At 42.4% G+C, this 18,957-nt stretch overlaps 1 protein-coding gene across 1 annotated transcript in view; it reads left to right on the forward strand.

Moving 5' to 3' along the window:
* Window positions 1-18,957, forward strand: part of LOC124593831 (glutamate receptor ionotropic, kainate 2-like) — a 92,923-nt gene that overhangs the window by 39,428 nt on the left and 34,538 nt on the right. The window lies entirely within an intron of this gene.

An 18,957-nucleotide genomic window follows, 5' to 3' on the forward strand; every position in this document is an offset into this window, starting at 1 on the left:
AAAGGCAACATGGATGACTGGCTAATGGGATAAGCGTCTCATGTAGAACACAGTGGGAATTATATCAAAACGTTACGGGTAGCAGAAATCGATCTGTAGTAGTCCATAACAAAGACTACTGTAAAGTTCTTCTAATGTCACCAGAAAGACAAAAAGCATGTAGAATGAGAACAGAGTGTGTGTGTGTGGTTTGAGGTTTTCGGGTGCTAAGAATGAGAACAGAAAGGATAATTCTGAGGGTGAAGGAAATGTGTGGCCAACAGCTCAAGGTCGAGGATCTAAAATCAATACGTAGTAATAATTTTTTCATTACTGTTAAGTCAAACATATTTACAGTATTTAAAAATCGTTTTTAATGTAGCAGGTGAATTGAATAAGAACGTAGTTTCTAAAGGGAATCATATAACTGTTTTATAAATCGCTTTCCAAGACTTCTGTGTAAAATACGCCTCCGTGATACAAACAAGGTGCGGCGGTGCGGTTCCTTTCATCCTGCACCTACCTTTGAACTCTTTGCAGTAGATCGCCATTAGGAAAGCCGAGCAGAAACCTACCGCACTGCAACTCGCACCAGGCTGCATACAACGTAAATATTCTAAGGATCGGGAAAATATCTTCATTTTGGATGAAAAGTGGGAACACTGGCAAAACTTCCGTATATTCTGAAGTAGAGAATTACAAGTTAACTGCCAAGCCCGTGCTGATACTAACACAGTCATGTACAAACCCTTTCATTCACGATAGGAAGTTTACGGTAACGTATTCCGCGAAATCTGAACAGCTACTTAACAAGAATTGTTCTTAAATGAAAATGCTCGCCCCACTATTAAATTTATCGGTGTCAATGCTCTCAGGTTTTTAATCACCGATCTGCCCAATATGCCACGCAGAATTATCGTCTTTCCTCATGCACAAATTTACTTAAAAACTCTCCACTTTCTAAAAAACACACCAGAAAAATTATGCCTTCATTTTAAAACACTTTTGGAACATGTAGCACAACTAAAACCGGCAAATTATAACTTCCTTCGGAGGTCGTACTACACAAGACCGTTTCATTGAAATACTGGGTTCTGACTACTTATACTGCTGTACACATTCTCTATCTCCAAGAGAAAAGACGCGCGGAGCGTGCTCTGCTCTGATTGGTCGATTTTCTTTAAGGCCAATAGAAAAACAGTATTTTCCAGCGTTAGTCCGCGCTTTTCATGACTAAACAATCAAAACATAACACACTTTCTAACTGTACTTTATTCCGAAATAAATATTTATCATTATGGTATTTTGTTTACACTTTACCTTATGATACAAAATTCCCCGTCGTCTGTATTCGCACTGTCTTAAAACTTTCTCGCACTTCAGCGTTCATTAGTAGAACAATGATCTACGTATTTACTTTAGTCCACATACACGCATCATTCACACTACTAAGCATGTACAAACATAAATACACAAAAATTTTCAAGAAATAAACAGAACAATTCACAAAAACCTTCTCTTCACCTGTTCCTTGAATGTCACAGTCCGCTACTGTACTCTGGTGGATAAAAATTAGAACTACGTACTCGACCGATCTCACTTCAGACCTTCTGTTACTGAACACGCATGAGTCTTTCTCTCGATACAAAGGCTCTATACAGGAGTGACATAAGGCCCCTCGCCTCAAAGGGAGCAATTGAATAAATAATTAAATCGCTGGAAACTAAGGACTCTCATGGATACAATGGTGTGTCTCAAAAGATGTTTCAAATGGATCTGAGCATTATGGGACTTAACATCTGTGGTCATCAGTCCCCTAGAACTTAGAACTACTTAGAACTACTTAAACCTAACTAACCTAAGGACACCACACACATCCATTCCCGAGGAAGGATTCGAACCTCCGACCGTAGCGGTCACGCGGTTCCAGACTGAAGCGCCTAGCAGCGCACCGCCACACCGGCCGGCGATGGTGTGTCTAACATGATACTGAAGCACTGTGCTGCTTATGTTAGCCCAGTAATTATCCGCATTAGTAATTTTTCCTTTTGGAACGGTTAGTTTCCTGAACGATTAAGGTACTCAGCGTTAAAATGACTTTATAATAAATGAAAAGGAGGTAATGTGGACAATTTGACACCTATTTCTATGTCAACAGGGTTTACAAAAGTTATTAAAAAGACCATGTTTATAAGGGTAATTTATCATAACAGTTCAAATAATTTGCTGCCAAATTCAGATTTTGGTTTCAGAAGAGTCTTAAAAACTCAAAATGCTATATTCGCTTTCTCTGTGAGACAAACGATGAGTAAAGCAAAAGTTGTGAACACTAGGAATCTGCTTTGATTTAGCTATGCATTTGTTGTGGATCACGAAAATTACTGCGGTCTTCAGGCCAAAGACTCGTTTTAAGCAGCTCTCCATACTATTCTATCCTGTACAAGCTTCTTCACCTCCGAGCAACTACTGCAACCTACAGCCTTTTGAATCTGCTTAGTGTATTCATGTCTTGGTCTTCCTCTACGATTTTTGCACTTCACGCCTCCCTCCAATACTAAACTGGTGATCACTTGATGTCTCAGAACGTGTCCTATCAAGCAATCCCTTCTTCTAGTCAAGTTGTGCCAGAAATACCTATTCTCCACCTATTCAGTACATCTTATTAGTTACGTGATCTACCCATCTAACCTTCTGCATTCTTCTGTGGCACCACATTTCGAAAGCTTCCGTTCTCTTCTTGTCCAAATTATTTATCGTTTATGTTTCACTTCCATACATGGCTACGCTCCATACAAATACTTTCAGAAACGACTTCCTGACACTTAAATTTAACACTTAAATCTACACAAGATGTTCCCAAATTTATCTTCTTCAGGAATGCTTTCCTTGCCATTGCCAGTCTACGTTTTATGTCCTATCTACCGTCATCAGTTATTTTACTGACCAAATAGCAACACTCATCTACCACTTTAAGCGTCTCAATCCCTAATGTAATTCCCTCAGCAACACCTGATTTAATACGACTGCATTCCATTATCCTTGTTTTGCTTTTGTTGATGTTCATCTTATATCCTCCTCTGACAGTCCACTCCATTCAACTGTTCTTCTAAGTCCTTTGCCTCTGATAGAATTACGATGTCTTCGGTAAACCTCAAGGTTTTTATCTCTTCTCCCTGGATTTTAATTCCTATTCCAAATTTTTCTTTTGTTTCCTTTACTGTTTTCTCAATACACAGATTGAATAATATCGGGGATAGGCTACATACAACTCTGTCTTACTCACTTCCCAATCACTGCTTCCCTTCCGTGCTCTTCGACTCTGATAAGAGCCACCAGGTTTCTGTACCAATTATAAATAATCCTTCGCTCCCTGTATTTTACCCCTGCCACATTCAGAATTTGAAAGAGGGTATTCCAGTCAACATTGTCAAACGCTTTCTCTAAGTCTGCAAATGCTAGAAATGTAGGTTTTCCTTTCCTTAACCTCTCTTTCAAGATAAATCGTAGGGTCAGCATTGTGTTGCGTGTTAATACATTTCTATGGAATCCAAACTGATCTTCACCGAGGTCGGATTCTACCAGTTTTCCAATTCGTCTGTATAGACTTCGAGTTAGTATTTAGCAACCGCGACTTATTAAACTAATAGTTCAGTAATTCTCACACCTGTCGAAACCTGCTTTCTTTGGAATTGCAATTATTATATTCTTCTTGAAGTCTTAGTGTATTTCACCTGTCTCATACACCTTTTTCACCAGATAGAAGAGTTTTGTCATAGTCTTCTCTCCCAATGCTATTAATAGTTCTAACGGAATGCTGTCTACTCCAAGGCCCTTGTTTCGACTTAGGTCTGTCAGTACTCTGTCAAATTCTTGACGCTGTATCACATCTCCTATCTCAATCTATTTCCTCTTCCATTTCCATAACATTGGCCTCACGTACATCGCCCTTGTATAGATCTTCTATATACTTCTTCCACCTTTCTGTTCCCTTCTTTGCTTAGGACTCGTTTTCCCTCTGAGCTCTTGATACTCATACAGGTGGTTTCCGTTCTACAATGGTCTGTTTAATTTTCCTTTAGGAGACATCTACCTTATCCCAGTGATATATGCTTCTATATCCTAACATTTGCCCTCAAGCCCTCCTGCTTAGCCATATTGCACTTCTTGTCGATCTCATTTTTGGGACGTTTGTACACCTTTTCGCCTGCTTCATTTACTGCAGTTCTATATTTACCTCTTCTATCAATTAATTTATACATCCGTTGTGTTACCCAAGGATTTCTACTAGCCCTCGTCTTTTCTCCTACTTTATCCTCTGCTGCCTTCGTTATTCCATCTCTCAGAGCCAACCATTGTTCTTCTATTGTATACCTCTGCGCTGTTCTCCTCAATCGTTCGCTAACGCTCCATATGAAACACTCTACAACCTCAGGTTCTTTCTTTTTATTCAGGTCCCATCTGCTTAAATTCCTACTTTTTTACAGTTTCTTCAGTTTTAATCTACTGTTCATAACCAATAAATTGTGGTCAGAGTTCACATCTACCCCTGGAAATATCTTCAAATTTAATACCTGTTTCCTAATTATCTGTCTGACCATTATATAATCAGTCTCGAACTCTCCGGTGTCTCCAGATCTCTTCCCCTAGTACAGGCTTCTTTCATGATTCTTGAACCTAGTTTTATCTATGATTAAGTTACAATTTGTTCAAAATTAAACTAGGCGGCTTCCTCGTTCATTCCTTACTTAATTCCAGTCCCCCATGATTAGTAAATCTTCATATCCCTTAACTATCTGAATAATTTATTTTACCTCATCACACTTTTCTTCAGTCTCTTCAACATCTGCGGAGCTAGTTGGCATATATACTTGTACTCCTGTGGTAGATGTGGCCTTCGAGTCTATCTTGGCTACAATAACGCTTGCACTATGCTTTTCGTACAGCTTATCCGCGTCCCTACTTTTTTATTCCATATTAAATCTGCTCCTGCATTACCCCTATTTGATTGTGTATTTATAACCCTATATTTACGAGACCAGAAGTCCTCCTCCTCCTGCCGCCGAACTTCACTAATTCCCACTATATCTAACTTTAACCTATTCATTTCCGTTTTTAAATTTTCTTACCTACCTACCAAATTAAGGGATCTGACATTCCACGCTCCGATCCGTAGAACGCCAGTTTTGTTTCTCCCAATAACGATGTCGTCGCCGGCCGTGGTGGCCGAGTGGTTCTAGGCGCTACAGTCTGGAACCGCGCCACCGCTACGGTCGCAGGTTCGAATCCTGCCTCGGGCATGGATGTGTGTGATGTCCTTAGGTTAGTTAGGTTTAAGTAGTTCTAAGTTCTAGGGGACTGATAACCTTAGAAGTTAAGTCCCATAGTGCTCAGAGCCGTTTGAACCATTAGAACGATGTCATCCTGAGCAGTCCCCGCCCAGAGATCCGAATGAATGGCTATTTTATCTCCAGAATATTTCACCCGAGAGGACACCATCATCATTTAACCATACACTAAATCTGCATGTCTTCGGGAAGAATTACAGCTGTAGTTTCCTCTTGCTTTCATCCGTTCGCAGTACCAACACAGCAATATTGTTTTGGTTGGTGTTACAATGCCAGTTTACTCAGTCATCTAGACTGTAGTTCCTGCAACTACTGAAGATGCTGCTGCCCTTCTTCAGAAACCACATGTTTGTCTAATACCTTCTAATATGACAGTTCATTCTGGAATACTTCGGTTTGCTGGTGACACTAATATGGTAGTGAAGGATACTGAGTGCATCGCAACAATGTATCAAATACTGCAGTCCCGGAGATAAGCTCATGGCATGTAGGAAAGAAATTGATGCTAAATCACGGTAAGACTCAGGTTTTACAGTTTCTAACACATAATTCAACTGAAACTGACATTTTGATTACTCAGAATGGGTATACGGTTAGTTAGTTTACACAATACCAGTTTTAAGTTGTTCCAACAGATAGTCACGGAAGGCTAACGTTCAGGTCCTCGTTCAAAATCTGAATGCTGCTATATTTACCCACATCAGGTAGACTGTTCGACGGGTGCAAGTCTTTCGATCAGACGCCACTTCGGCGACTTAAGCCTCGTTGGGGATGGCACGATGATGATTAGGACAACACAACACCCAGTCCCTGAGCGGAGAAGATCTCCGACCCAGCCGGGAATCGAACCCGGGCCCTTCACATTTTCGGTATTGTTCGTTGCGTCTGGTCTGGGCGGGCGTCACAAGACATCCGTTGAAGTTGATTCCCTTACTCAGATTTTTTATTACAGAAGGCGAGCAGCCCTCTGACCGAACACGGTGAGCTACCGTGCCGGTGGCCCTTAAGACTGACATTCTGTCGCGCTGACCACTCAGCTACCGGGGGCGGATGGCTTCCTATTTATAAAGAGTATTTTTGACTCAGACAGGGGCAGTTCGAGCAATATGTGGGGTATATATATATATATATATATACATATATATATATATATATATATATCACTCCGTCCTCAGGTCACAAGTGGCCTACCAGTACCGTCCGACCGCCGTGTCATCCTCAGTGGAGGACGCAGATAGGAGGGGAGTGGGGTCAACACACCGCTCTCCCGGTCGTTATGACGGTTTTATTTGACCGGAGCCGCTACTAGTCGGTCGAGTAGCTCCTCAGGTGGCATCACGGGCCTGAGTGCACCCCGAAAAATGCCTACAGCTCAGGGGGGCCCGGATGGTCACCCATCCAAGTGCCGGCCCACCCAACAGTGCTTAACTTCGGTGTATCCACTGCGGCGACACCGTTGCCAGTATGTGGGATAACTTGAAAAATTCTATTCAGGAGTCTGGGCATTTTCTTTAACGTCGTCTATTGTTTAAAATATGAGATTATTCCCACGAATTATAAACTTTCACTTAATTAATACTAGGCAGAAATCCATTCTGCATTTAGATCGTACCACCTTGACCGTTTTTCTGCATCCATTTGCAGTAAGCTAACACAGGAATTAAAAACTAGTAGCAGTGATCCTCGCTCATTTAAGCCTAATAATTCCCGTATGAAACACTCGTTCTATTCTGCCAGGGCGTTTCTGGGAAAATTAAGGTGATTCCTGTGTGACACTGTTGATTGTGGTAACATATGCTTGCAGCTTGTCATCTTCATAGCATCCGTCTCCATTTTAATTTGTTTATGTTAAGTTTATGTACTGACTTCTCCACTGGTCATGGAGATTTGCTGCTAAATTTGGTCCTACGGAACTAGACACGTAAAGTACAAAAAACACGAAGAAATGTTCAAAGGATGTTGTGTAGATGGATAACACTTATTTGTCCGTAGAAGTAATGTTAATTAACTGGTAAATATTTATATCTTCCACTGTGATGATGGCGTGTTCCACAACTGTATATAATCGGTGTTAATAACAGCAGCTTTTCTTCTTAAAATATTTATTTGGTAAGCACTCTCGATTTTGGCCTCATACACGACCAGTTTTATGTGACGCCAAACACACTGTCTACATTAAATGTTCTTCATGCGGATGAAGCAGTACTTGAAGTTAACTTGGAAATGACTCTGTTTGGGGTCGAAACCAGAAGTACCTTAAATAAAATAATATTACAAGTGTAGAATGCGTTCTTCAAAGAAAATAATCTCACAACTGCAGCTGGAGTAAGTGAAGCCACAAACAGCCCAATAATTCCAGTTTACTACAAAGTTTTGAAGTCCACAGGGTCACAGAAACGTCACTGGCATTTGTATTTGTCATGTTGGTAACCGTTCTGCAGTAATGAAAGATGTGTTTCAACTCTATCTACAAAACCGTTGTGTTTACATCGCTTTTGAAGCAGCTGTGTTATAAGAGTTCCTTTCAACAGGACAGCTCATCAAAGTTTTTGGGCGCAAAATCCCTTTTGTTTTAAGCAATTTGTGGCTAACTGAAATATATCCAAAAGCTGGTGAAAGTGTGAATGTGTAAGTGAGTGCAGATACGACCGTTTCTCTTTTAGAGGTGTGAATGGCCTTGGTAAAATGCAGTCACAGATAAAAACGAATAGATTTAATAGATTATGTGGAATCGGAACATCAACGATTCAAAGTGTATGACGTTTCTAATGTCATGACAGAATAATTAGTGATGAAAAATCTGCGTGCACAGCAAGTAGTGAATTTTTAGACAGTCGAAAATGTTAGATGCGTAGAAATTTATGTAAGAATTGAGTTACATATTTACATCGATTAATTACTGTCTAGGCTATGTCAGTCGTTATTAGTATTCTCTTCATAGCGATTCTTCTTACGTATTATCTAGTACTTAGTGCTAGATCTAGAATATCTGGGGAATACTGAACTAGGAGGCTGAAAAAAATATGTGAGAAGCGTCCTAAAAATAAAAGAAGAAAACCAGATTTGGTATCGTTTGGCTTCCACGTATCTCGAAATGAAACATCTTACGTTCCAATGACAAGATTTTGGCAGTCGTTGATGGATATTTAGCTTACTTTCCATAATCCCTACCTACTCACTAATAGATTTGGGATGAGCTATGTTGACGTAAGATGTATGTAAAATGAAAAAATTGCCAATATTAAACTGCAAAAGGTGTCTTTTTTCCGAAGTGGAAACGATATCTCATTGTCCTTACAGTGCCGACCAGAAAATAAACTGAACAAAATTATGTTTTTACACATTCTAGAAATAGGTATTACAAATGATGAAATCAACTAAAGTTAAGGAAACGAAACTTTATTTAGATTTTTCGTGTATCTTGAGTCTTCTGAGACTTTGGAACTGGTTTAAAAAGTTTCAGCGCGATAATCACCACAAAGATTATGCATACCTTATGCTGTGTTCGTCGTGATATTATCATAGATCATTGTTCGATATTCACTAATACTCTAAGAAAAAAATTAAAACGATTCACCATGAAGCAATTAGTTGAATTGCACGAAAATCGGTACACGTACAGACAAACCAGTATTTCAGATATACTGAATGATTTATTCAAGAGAAAGATCTTCACAACTTGACCAGGTCAACAGTGCGTTGGTCCACCTCTGGCCCTTACGCAAGCAGTTATTGGGCTTGGCACTGACTGACAGAGTTGTCGGGTATCCTCCTGAGGGATATCGTCCAAAATTGTGCCCAAAGGGAGCGTTAGATCGTCAAAGTCCCGAGCTGGTTGGAGAGGCCTGACCGTTATGCTCCAAACGTTCTCAATTGCAGAGACATGTGGCTACGTTACTACCCAAGGTTGGGTTTGGTAAGTACGAAGACAAACAGTAGAAACCCTCGTCGTGTGTGGGTGGACATTAGCTGGCAGAAATGTAAGCCCACGATGGCTTGCCATGGAGGGCAACAAAACAGGGAGTAGAATGTCTTCGGCAAACGCATGCTGTAAGCAACCAAAGCCCTTCTGCTATGAAATGACAAGATCATGATTCCTGATTGTAGGACCATATGGAGGGCGACAGTCCGCTTGGCATCACGCCGCTGACCAAGGCGTCTCCAGACCTGTCTCCAGACACGTCTCCAGACACGTCTTACCTGATCGTCGAGGCTCAGTTCGAGGAGGGACTTGTCCCTGACGACAACTGAATGCCAATCAACGAGATTTCCGCGCGAATGTGTCAGACACCATTTCAAACGGTGTTGTTGGTGTACACAGGTCAATGGTCGTCGGCGCAGTAGATGCAGCCTCCATTCTGTCTGCTACTTATTCATGGTATTTTTGGTCACTGGAGCACCAGTTGCATATCTGATCGATGATGATGACGATGATGAACCCGGGGCTTTGAGTCCTTCTTTGACAATCGCTTGGTCCTCTCTAGGTCTAGTGCTTCCTTCTTGACGGTGTGTCCACGCCATTGCCTTCGAGGCACTCTTACTGTCCAACTCAGTACACAGAACGAAATTCGCAAATATCTTAGCTCTGGTATCGACGTGCCCGCTGTTTGCTATCCTTGCCACCTGCACGGTGAAATAGCGCTGCAGCGTCACACATTCATCCATCGGCCGCAAAAGTTTACAATTTCGCGCTATCCGTCGATATCTAATTATTATCAATTTGTGACCACTCATTCGTGGTGCATCGTTTTTTTTCCAAGTACTGAACAAATCACTGTTTGATTTATCTGTAATTATAAAAAATATATTCATAAGATCTCGCAATTGTCCTCGTAGCGAGCTTTTACCAGTTACCATCGAAACTGTTAGCGGATTCCACAATTAAATTATTCGTATGTATTAATGGGGTTATCATCATCGTAGCTCTCGTATGTTACTTTTCAGATTTTCTCTGAATTTTTATTTTTTTTTTTTTTTGTTACCCTGAAGCACAAAGAAAAATCTCTATCTTGAGAAGTAAGATTCGCTCTAGTCATGAGTCGTCCGATTGGTTTGATGTTGCCGGCCGCGACTTCCTGTCCCAGGCTCCGGACCTCTGACTACCTCTTACACCCAGTATCCTCATTTATTTATTGGTTATATTCCAATCTCTGTCCTCCCCTATAGTTCTTATCCCCTATGGCTTAGTCCATGATTTGACCTATTACGATGTCCTTTCGACAATGTTTCCCATACATAGTTTCCCCCGCCAATTCTGTGAAGAACCCACTAATTTCTTGTCAGTCCAATTAAATTCCTCATTACAGAGCAATATAACATTGAATAGCTGATTTTCATACAGGAATGGCTACTTCATCTCGTGGTCTAATGAACATATACAGAAGGTATACCACGTTGCCTATCAAGAGTACTGACAGCCACCATTTGTCTACCATTATTTGTCTACTACAATTACACATGAAGTACAGGTTGCTTTAGAAAGAATATACGCACTACAAAATATTATGCTGTCAAAACTATACTGCGCTGCCCCAATGGTCGGTTAATGGAAAGACGAATACATTGTCTAGTTCATTGTCGTTAGATGTCGGTTATCTCCTGTTTGCTTGGTTACACTCATTTGTTGCAAAATGGCTGCTCCGCAGCTGAAATCATTTTGTTTTCTCGATTTTTTGAACGTTAATTCCGTGATTACAGTGCAAAGACGTTTAACGCTGAGCAATATTCGCACATGATATCGACAGTTTGTACACACAGTATGTGTATCTAAAGGAAAGAGTAATGGCCGCCTTTATCTTTCCGACGAAAATGTCGCACGAATTAAAACCAAACTGAACTCGTCGTACCGGTCGGAAGTTACAACTGATTTTAACTCCAGTTTATTGAGTTCTGAGACATCGGTTGGTTACGAAGCCGTGCAAGCTACAGCTGTTACAGACTCTACGTCATGTCAACAAAAGCAGACGTGTGCCATGTTCTCAAAATCAAATGTGTGTGAAATCTTATGGGACTTAGCTGCTAAGGTCATCAGTCCATAAGTTTACACACTACTTAACCTAAATTATCCTAAGGACAAACACACACACCGACGCCCGGGGGACCAGCCTCACAGTCCATGACTGCAGCGCTCGGCTAATCCCGCGCGGCGTGCCACGTTCTAACGCGCTTCAGATTACTATTGACAATGACAACACTTTCGCATAGCTCATCGTGTTCAGTGATTAAGCTAATTTCTACCTAAGCGGTAAAGTAAAGAAACTCAGTGTTCGAATTATGGTGTACAGAACTCACATGCACAGACTGAACATGTACGAGAATCACCCAATGCCAATATGTTTTGCGCAATATCCCACTCATTTGTTTACGGCTCATTCTTCTTTAGCGGAAACACTGTTAACGGTCAGCAGCGTCCTGCTGTGTTACGAAACTGGTTGTTCCGATGTGTTATATTTCGTATAACTGGCGGAAGACGTATTGATTATCTATTATCTAAACTTGAGATATTCGTCAACATGTGTCCTAAGTTTCATAATCGTAGGTCACACGGTTTAATAAAAAATGATTTCGAAGTATGTACATTCTTTCTGAAACACCCTGTAGAGTGAAGAAACTGAAAGTGACGTGACCAGACATACCATACCCTGGTCAACAATTACTGAAATCATTTACGGACTTCTTTGGAAAAACGTAGTGAGTGAGTACAGTAGTTTAGCGGCTTACGATGATGAGTATCGAAGCACTCGTAACAAGACAGACAGTAATGAGATCGGGGTGGTTTTGTTTTGTTTTAAGGCTACATCTTGTCGGTATTCTGCATTGCGGTCACCGGCCAACGTGCCACACTGATGCTTGATAGGAGGAGCCAAGTAGCCGTGGTGCAGCGCGAGGAGTGAGCCGCCCAGCGAACTTTCTTCTGTCAAGACAGGAGCCAGTGCGAACAAGCTTAGCTGCAGCGGGTGCCAGAAGTCATGTGACGCTCCTAATGTCGTGTCGGACTTTTACATGGCATAGTGTAGCAGTTCGAAGTGGCACAGACTCAACAAGTCGTTGGAAATCCCCTGCAAAAACATTGAGCCATGTTACCTCTATAGCCGCCCATAGTCACCGAAGTTTTGCTGATGGAGAATTTTCTGCACCAACTGATCTCTCGATTATGTATCACAAATTTGATGACATGCATGTGGGGTGATCTGGGTGGACAAACCAATCGCTCAAACTGTCCAGAATGTTCTTCAAACCAAATGTGAACGACTGTAGCTCGGTGACACAGCGCGTTGTCATCCCTCAAAATTTCATCGCTTGGGAACATGAAGTCAATGAATGGCTGCAAATTGTCTCCAAGTAGCGGAACATCCGAAGGACCGAGTCCTTTACATCCAAACACGGCATACACTACCATAGAACCGCCACCAGCCTGCACAGTGCCTTGTTGATAAATTGAGTCCATGGCTTTTTGTGGTCTGTGGCACACTCGAAACCTACCGTCAGCTCTTACAAATAAATCTGGACTTCTCTGATCAGGCAACGGTTTTCCAGCCGTCTAGGGTCCCACCGACATGGTCACGAGCTTAGAAGAGCCACAGCAGCCGAAGTCGAGCTGTTAGCAAAGGCACTCTCGTTGGTCGTCTGCTGCAATAGCCCTCTAACGCCAAATTTTGCCGCACTGTACTAACGGATGCGGTAGTCGCGAGACCCACATCGATTTGTGCGCTCGTTTCGCCCGATATAGCTCGTCTACCAGCACTGACTAATACCGCTGATCTCTCTTGGAAACGAAAGGCCATCGGTTACTGCGTTATCCGTTGTGAGAGGTAATGCCTGAAATGTTGTATTCTGGGCACATTCTTGACCGTGGAATACAAAATTACCTAACAATTTTCGCGATAGAATGTCCCATGCATCTAGCTCCAACCACCATTCCGCGTTCAAAGTCTATTAATTTCCGGCGTTTGGTCATAACCTCGTCGAAAACCTTTCTAAACGAATCATGTGATTAAAAATGACAGCTCCGTTCATTCGTTCGATGAATGAACAGCCATTTCTTGGCTCGAGGTGTCTGCATTTCACGCTCATTAGGAACGATTCCTCGTGGTTCTTCTTTTGGTCCGAGTTTGATTACCTTTCGTGGTGGATCCGCGTTTGTGATCTGTGGATTTAGAAAAACAAATAGAAGCATGTGCTGACAGTAAGGCTGACAATAGCGATGAGGGGCTTCAAGGCCTTGGCTGCCCCCTACCCTTCCTGTCTTTTTCATTGGTGGCTTTGATGTAGAAAGATCGTCGACTTAAAGACTCTGTGGAGTGTTTCTCTGGAGACTCTTGACCGCCTCCTTAGCAGGGTAGGAGTTAATGTGCCTGAGGTCTCGTCTTAGGGTAAACATCTGCTTCTTGAACACCCAATTTACGTGTTCTCTCCCCCATTGGGTCGGATGGGGTTGCCGTGGGAGTCCAGGAATGTAGATCTGTGCAAAGGGGTAGGGATAGTCATGGTGTGGATAGGAAGCGTCACACAGAGACATGGCGATATTGTGGAGGACCCCCCTCATTCTGTTCCCGGGGGAGCGGGGAAGTCCCATGGTTACCCCCTCAGCCTCCTGCACTTCTGCAGGGGCCGGTGAGGCGACTGTGTCCATGGTGGCTTTGTCTGAGGCAGGTATCTCCAGCTCCATGGACATCACCCGAGCTGCCTGCGTTTCCGCAGCGTTCAAGGTGGCGATCGTCTGCGACCTTGCATCCGCCCCGACCTGGTGGGGATGTCACCTGACTCCGCCGTCAGTGCCGCTCCCCCTTCCGCCGTAAAGAACTTGGGTGCTGTAAATGCATCGTCAGTGGTTTTCAGCAATGTGGTGGGAAAGAGGGCCGGGCGGCTGCCTATCGCATGGGACCGCCTGTTCTCGTGTGGCGGTCTCGCCTTCCTTCTCCTGCTTCTTCCCCCGTCTTTATGTAGCTCCAGCTGCATGAGTTAGCAGCGTGGGCGCCACCGTAGTTTACGCGTGTGGCAGCGACATCTCTCGGTTTGTCACAATCGCGTGCATCATGTGCTTTCGCGCAATTCAAACATGGAACTGTGCCCCTGTAGGTCTCGGCCACATGCCCGATCATCTGGCAGCATTATCACTGTTCCTTCTTCGCTTTGCTCTTCTTGTTGCCGCTGTCGTTCCCGGCCAGCTTGAGCAGGAACTCGACCAAAGCAGCGACTTCCCTCCCTATCCGTTTCCTGGCATGTGTAGGCGAGCGAGACAGGCGACAGCAGCAACTATGTGATACGAAGCGAGTGGAGCAGCACGATGCATGTCATTAAATGACAGCTCAGCCTCGGGAACATGATAATACCTCCTTCTGTATATGTGCATGTTCCTATCCCACGGTTTTTGTCACCACAGTGTAGACTGTCTACCCAAAGGATATATTTAGTATGTTATTGAACCAAGAAAATAAGATTTTCGCAACATTTTAAATAACAGTTGTAACAAATTGTCGAGAAAGAGTATATAACTACATTACATAAGCACTCATCAAGGGACATCGAGCGAGGTACTGACATGTTTATTTACATACTTAATTAGCCAATGAAATGTGAATGACTGAAATGTTTAATTAAAGTCCGTATTATTAATTAGACAAAACAGATACATGAATACCATAGCAGTCTGTGTTGATAAATAAAATCGCAATTAGAAAAACAACTTTTACATCATATGTCTCCTATATTTAATTACCAGCTTGAATGGAAATATTAAAATTTTTCGTAGCGACACCCACAAGTGCTATTCTATTACACATATATGAATTTGGACAGCAGCAGTAGAAAGAGATCATTTTGAAAAAAATTCATGCACCGTGTGAGCATATATTGTAAAAATACAGCAAACTGAAACTGAATATTATTCTCGGCATTTGAAATGTGCAGTTTCTGTAGATACTGAGCTGAGAACAATTTTTGTATATTATTTTGATCAGCATTTTTGAGCGCCTCTGCTGATACCTATACGTTTAACTCTTAACCAGTGTGGATAGAGGTTTTCACTTAAATGCGTCGCGGCATTCTGGAGACATCAGAGAAAAGAATATTGTGTCTGGCAACGATATTTTACTGCTTTTGTTTTGGGAAGTATACGTAATGAAAGACGTATAACGAAACAAGCTTTTCTATTTAGAACCTATTTAAAAACAAACTAAAGCGAAGAAATATGAAACTAAAGATACTACAAATATAAGCGTAGTCTTACTCCTATACACTCTGTCAACTAAGATTACGCCCGGGTTAATCAGTAGGAAAATGTATTTGACAACAAACTGCAACAACTGAAGCGCCAAAGAAACTGGTATAGGCATATATTCAATATAAAGAGATATGTATACGGGAAGAATACGGCGCTACAATCTGCAACGCCTATATAAGACAAAAAATGTCTGACTCAGTTGTTAGATCGGTTACCGCTGCTACAGTGGCAGGTGATCAAGATTTAAGTCTGTTTGAATGCGGTGCTATAGTCGACGCACGAGCGATGAGACACAGCATGTCTGAGGAAGCTATGAAGTGGGGATTTTCCCGTACGACCATTTCACGAGTGTACCGTGAATATCAGGAATCCGGTAAAACATCAAATTTCCGACACCTCTGCGATCCTGCAAGAATGAGACCAACGACGTCTGGAGGGAATCGTTCAACGTGATAGTAGTGCATCCCATCAGCAAATTGCTGAAAATTGCAATGCTGGGCCATCAACAAGTGTTATCGTGCGGACCATTCAACGAAACATCATCGGTAAGGGATTTCAGAGCCAAATGCCCGCTCGTGTACACTTGATCACTGCTCGAAGCAAAGCTTTACGCTTTGCATGGACCCGTCAATACCGACAATGGAATGTTGATGATTGGAAACATGTTGCCTAGTCGGACGAGTTTCGTCTCCTACTGTATCGAGCGGATGGACGTGTACCAGTATGGAGACAAACTCATGAATCCATGGGCGTCTCATGTCAGTAGGAGACTGTTCAAGCTGTGCAGGCTTTCTAATTGTGTGGAGCGTGTGCAGTTGGAGCGATACAGCACTCCTGATACGTCCAGATCCGACTCTCACAGGTGACACGTACGTAAGCATCCTGTCTAATCACCTGCATCTATTCATGTCCATTGTGCATTCCGACGGACTTTGGCAATTCCAGCAGGACAATACGACACCGAACACGTCCAGAATTGCTATAGAGTGGCTCCAGGAACACCGTTCTGACTGTAAACACATCCGCTGGCCACCAAACCCTCCAGACATTAACATTATTGAGCATATCCGGGATTGCCTTGCAAATTGCTGTTCAGAATATGTCTCCAGCTCCTCGTACGCTGACGGATTTATGGACAGCCCTACAGGGTTCTTGGTGCCAATTCCCTCCAGCACTGCTTCAGACATTAGTCGAGTCCGTGCCATGTTGTGTTGCTGCACTTCTGCGTGTGGTGGGGCCCTAGAATTCAGTGTACATTAACGGAAGAAATGTGCAGTTACGCTTAATAATGCGTCCACTCACATGCAGTGTCAATAATTGCTTGGCATCTCCGTGACATTTTTGAAACAAAATTGTCCAATGATCCACGTGGAAGGGGCCTCCAAATTCGTCGAATTTGTGTTAACAAGCTTTTCAAAGTAAAGATCTTTCTTCCCTGCAACTTCGTTTTGATGCAAGACCATACATTTTCACTACATCAGCGTCAGGCGACTCTGGGGCCAGTCCAGTACTTATACAGCTTCCTTCTTTCTCCAGTCGCTTCAAATCCTGTTGCGGTGCTACGGATCACTGTCTTCCTGCAGTATCAAATCTTTATTTCTGTCGATAAACCAGCTATTGGCAGTCGTCATCAAACAGCTTTGAAAAAAGCGACGCGCAAGCGTCACTTATGTCTCTTCATGAGTATCTTCGTAAAGAATTCGAATTAAACTAATGCATTATGTACATTCCATGAAGGACAAAGGCTCCCTCTGTAGGACTGCGAAAGAACTAAGGCGGTATCTTTTTCCATCTATGCTTAATGCCAACCGCACTCTTCCTTAACAGACTGTATCCATATTCCAAGAAAAACCTGACAAATACAAACTTTTTTTAATAAATTACAGGTTTGATAAGGTCTGAACTATAAGAAGAGAGCATACATCTATTTCTGTAAGAGACCTACAAAATACTGACAACGGGTCTGACTCGCAATTAAAAAGAGATATTCTTAAACAAGCTGGATATTTTCACTCGACTCGACACATTGACATTACATTACATTACATTGTTTGTGGAATGGACTTTTGTTCCCAATGACTAATGCTGGCCTGGACAAAGAATATTTCGGAGTTGTGAACTCTGCCGTTTTAATAAATTAAGTAATGATACCAGATATATTTACAATATGAGTCTAAAGCCTTTTTAGATCTCAAATAGACATGGTAATTAGGTTTTCACCAGTCTGCTATCTACTTTGTGCAAGAATGGAATAAACTGTGAATGATATTTGACTTTAAAGCCGTTGGTGGCGAACATTATTTACTTGCCGTACCTCATAACCCAATCCAATATTTTATATTCTGGATTTGTGTCTCAGTAGTTCATTTACATTTTTATTTTAGATAAAGTTATCAGTACGAGCAACAACCCCTACGACATGAGAGGAGGGAAAAACATTCAAAATACCCATATATATTATTAATGTACTGTCGCAATTGTGGGTTCTCATCGGGGATTTAGCATGCCCTGCAACTACACCTGAGGGTTAATCTGAATTAGCTGCACATCGCACGTAAGATGTAACTGAAGTGGGGCACAAGTTTCATTGCTTCCGCCGCAAATGCATTAACGTTGCCTGCACGTCAGGAGCAGCACGTACCAATATCTTTTTCGGTTTTCGAGACAGTGCGTCTCTGATCACACACATTCATAGGTTCAGCTCCATTGCATCGTAACTATGGTCGCGCAATACTCACAGATGTCATTGGTACATCAGCAGCGAGAGGCAGCAGTTTTCATGACACTGTGGTAAACGGCAGGTCCTTTCGACACGCCTTTCTTCTAATTTATTTGGTGTTGTTCTATGTTTATTGAGACAGTGGTGGTAACGCTGAATTCCATCGTACCTATATGCATGCAAGTCACTTCAAATGGATGAGACGAATGATTGTTTTCCATCGCACAGATGTAGCAGGTCAGACTGAACAGCGCGAGTTGTGAGAAGAGTAGGTCGCAGTTATGTGAAAGATAGCTGGCTAGCGTTTCGACGCAACAGTGGCTGTCACAAGAGGACACAGTCCGAGTCATACGGAGTCGCTGGTCACACATAGTGGAGACGCTGCAGTAGGTGCTTGGCTGTGTTGTACCTATAACCAGAGGAGAAATGCCCAACCTCTTTCACAGAGGTTGCGTAGGAATGAGAGAGCGGTAGTTATTCCCCCGCTAAGAGAGTCGTAGTCAGCATTTTCTGAGGGGGTCTCATATTGTCTCTTGTTTCCACTAGAACGGTATCCACTTGCTGGTACAAATATTTCTCAGAGACACTACTGGTAGCCGGAAACTGGGTGGCCGAGAAGGCTGTTGCGTTCCTTCAAGGTCACGTACGTGCTCTGGTCCTCGCTGTTCCCCATGTGTCAAAAAGAATAGTCT

The sequence above is a fragment of the Schistocerca americana genome, chromosome 2 (assembly GCF_021461395.2).
Source record: "Schistocerca americana isolate TAMUIC-IGC-003095 chromosome 2, iqSchAmer2.1, whole genome shotgun sequence".
Lineage (NCBI taxonomy): Eukaryota > Metazoa > Arthropoda > Insecta > Orthoptera > Acrididae > Schistocerca > Schistocerca americana.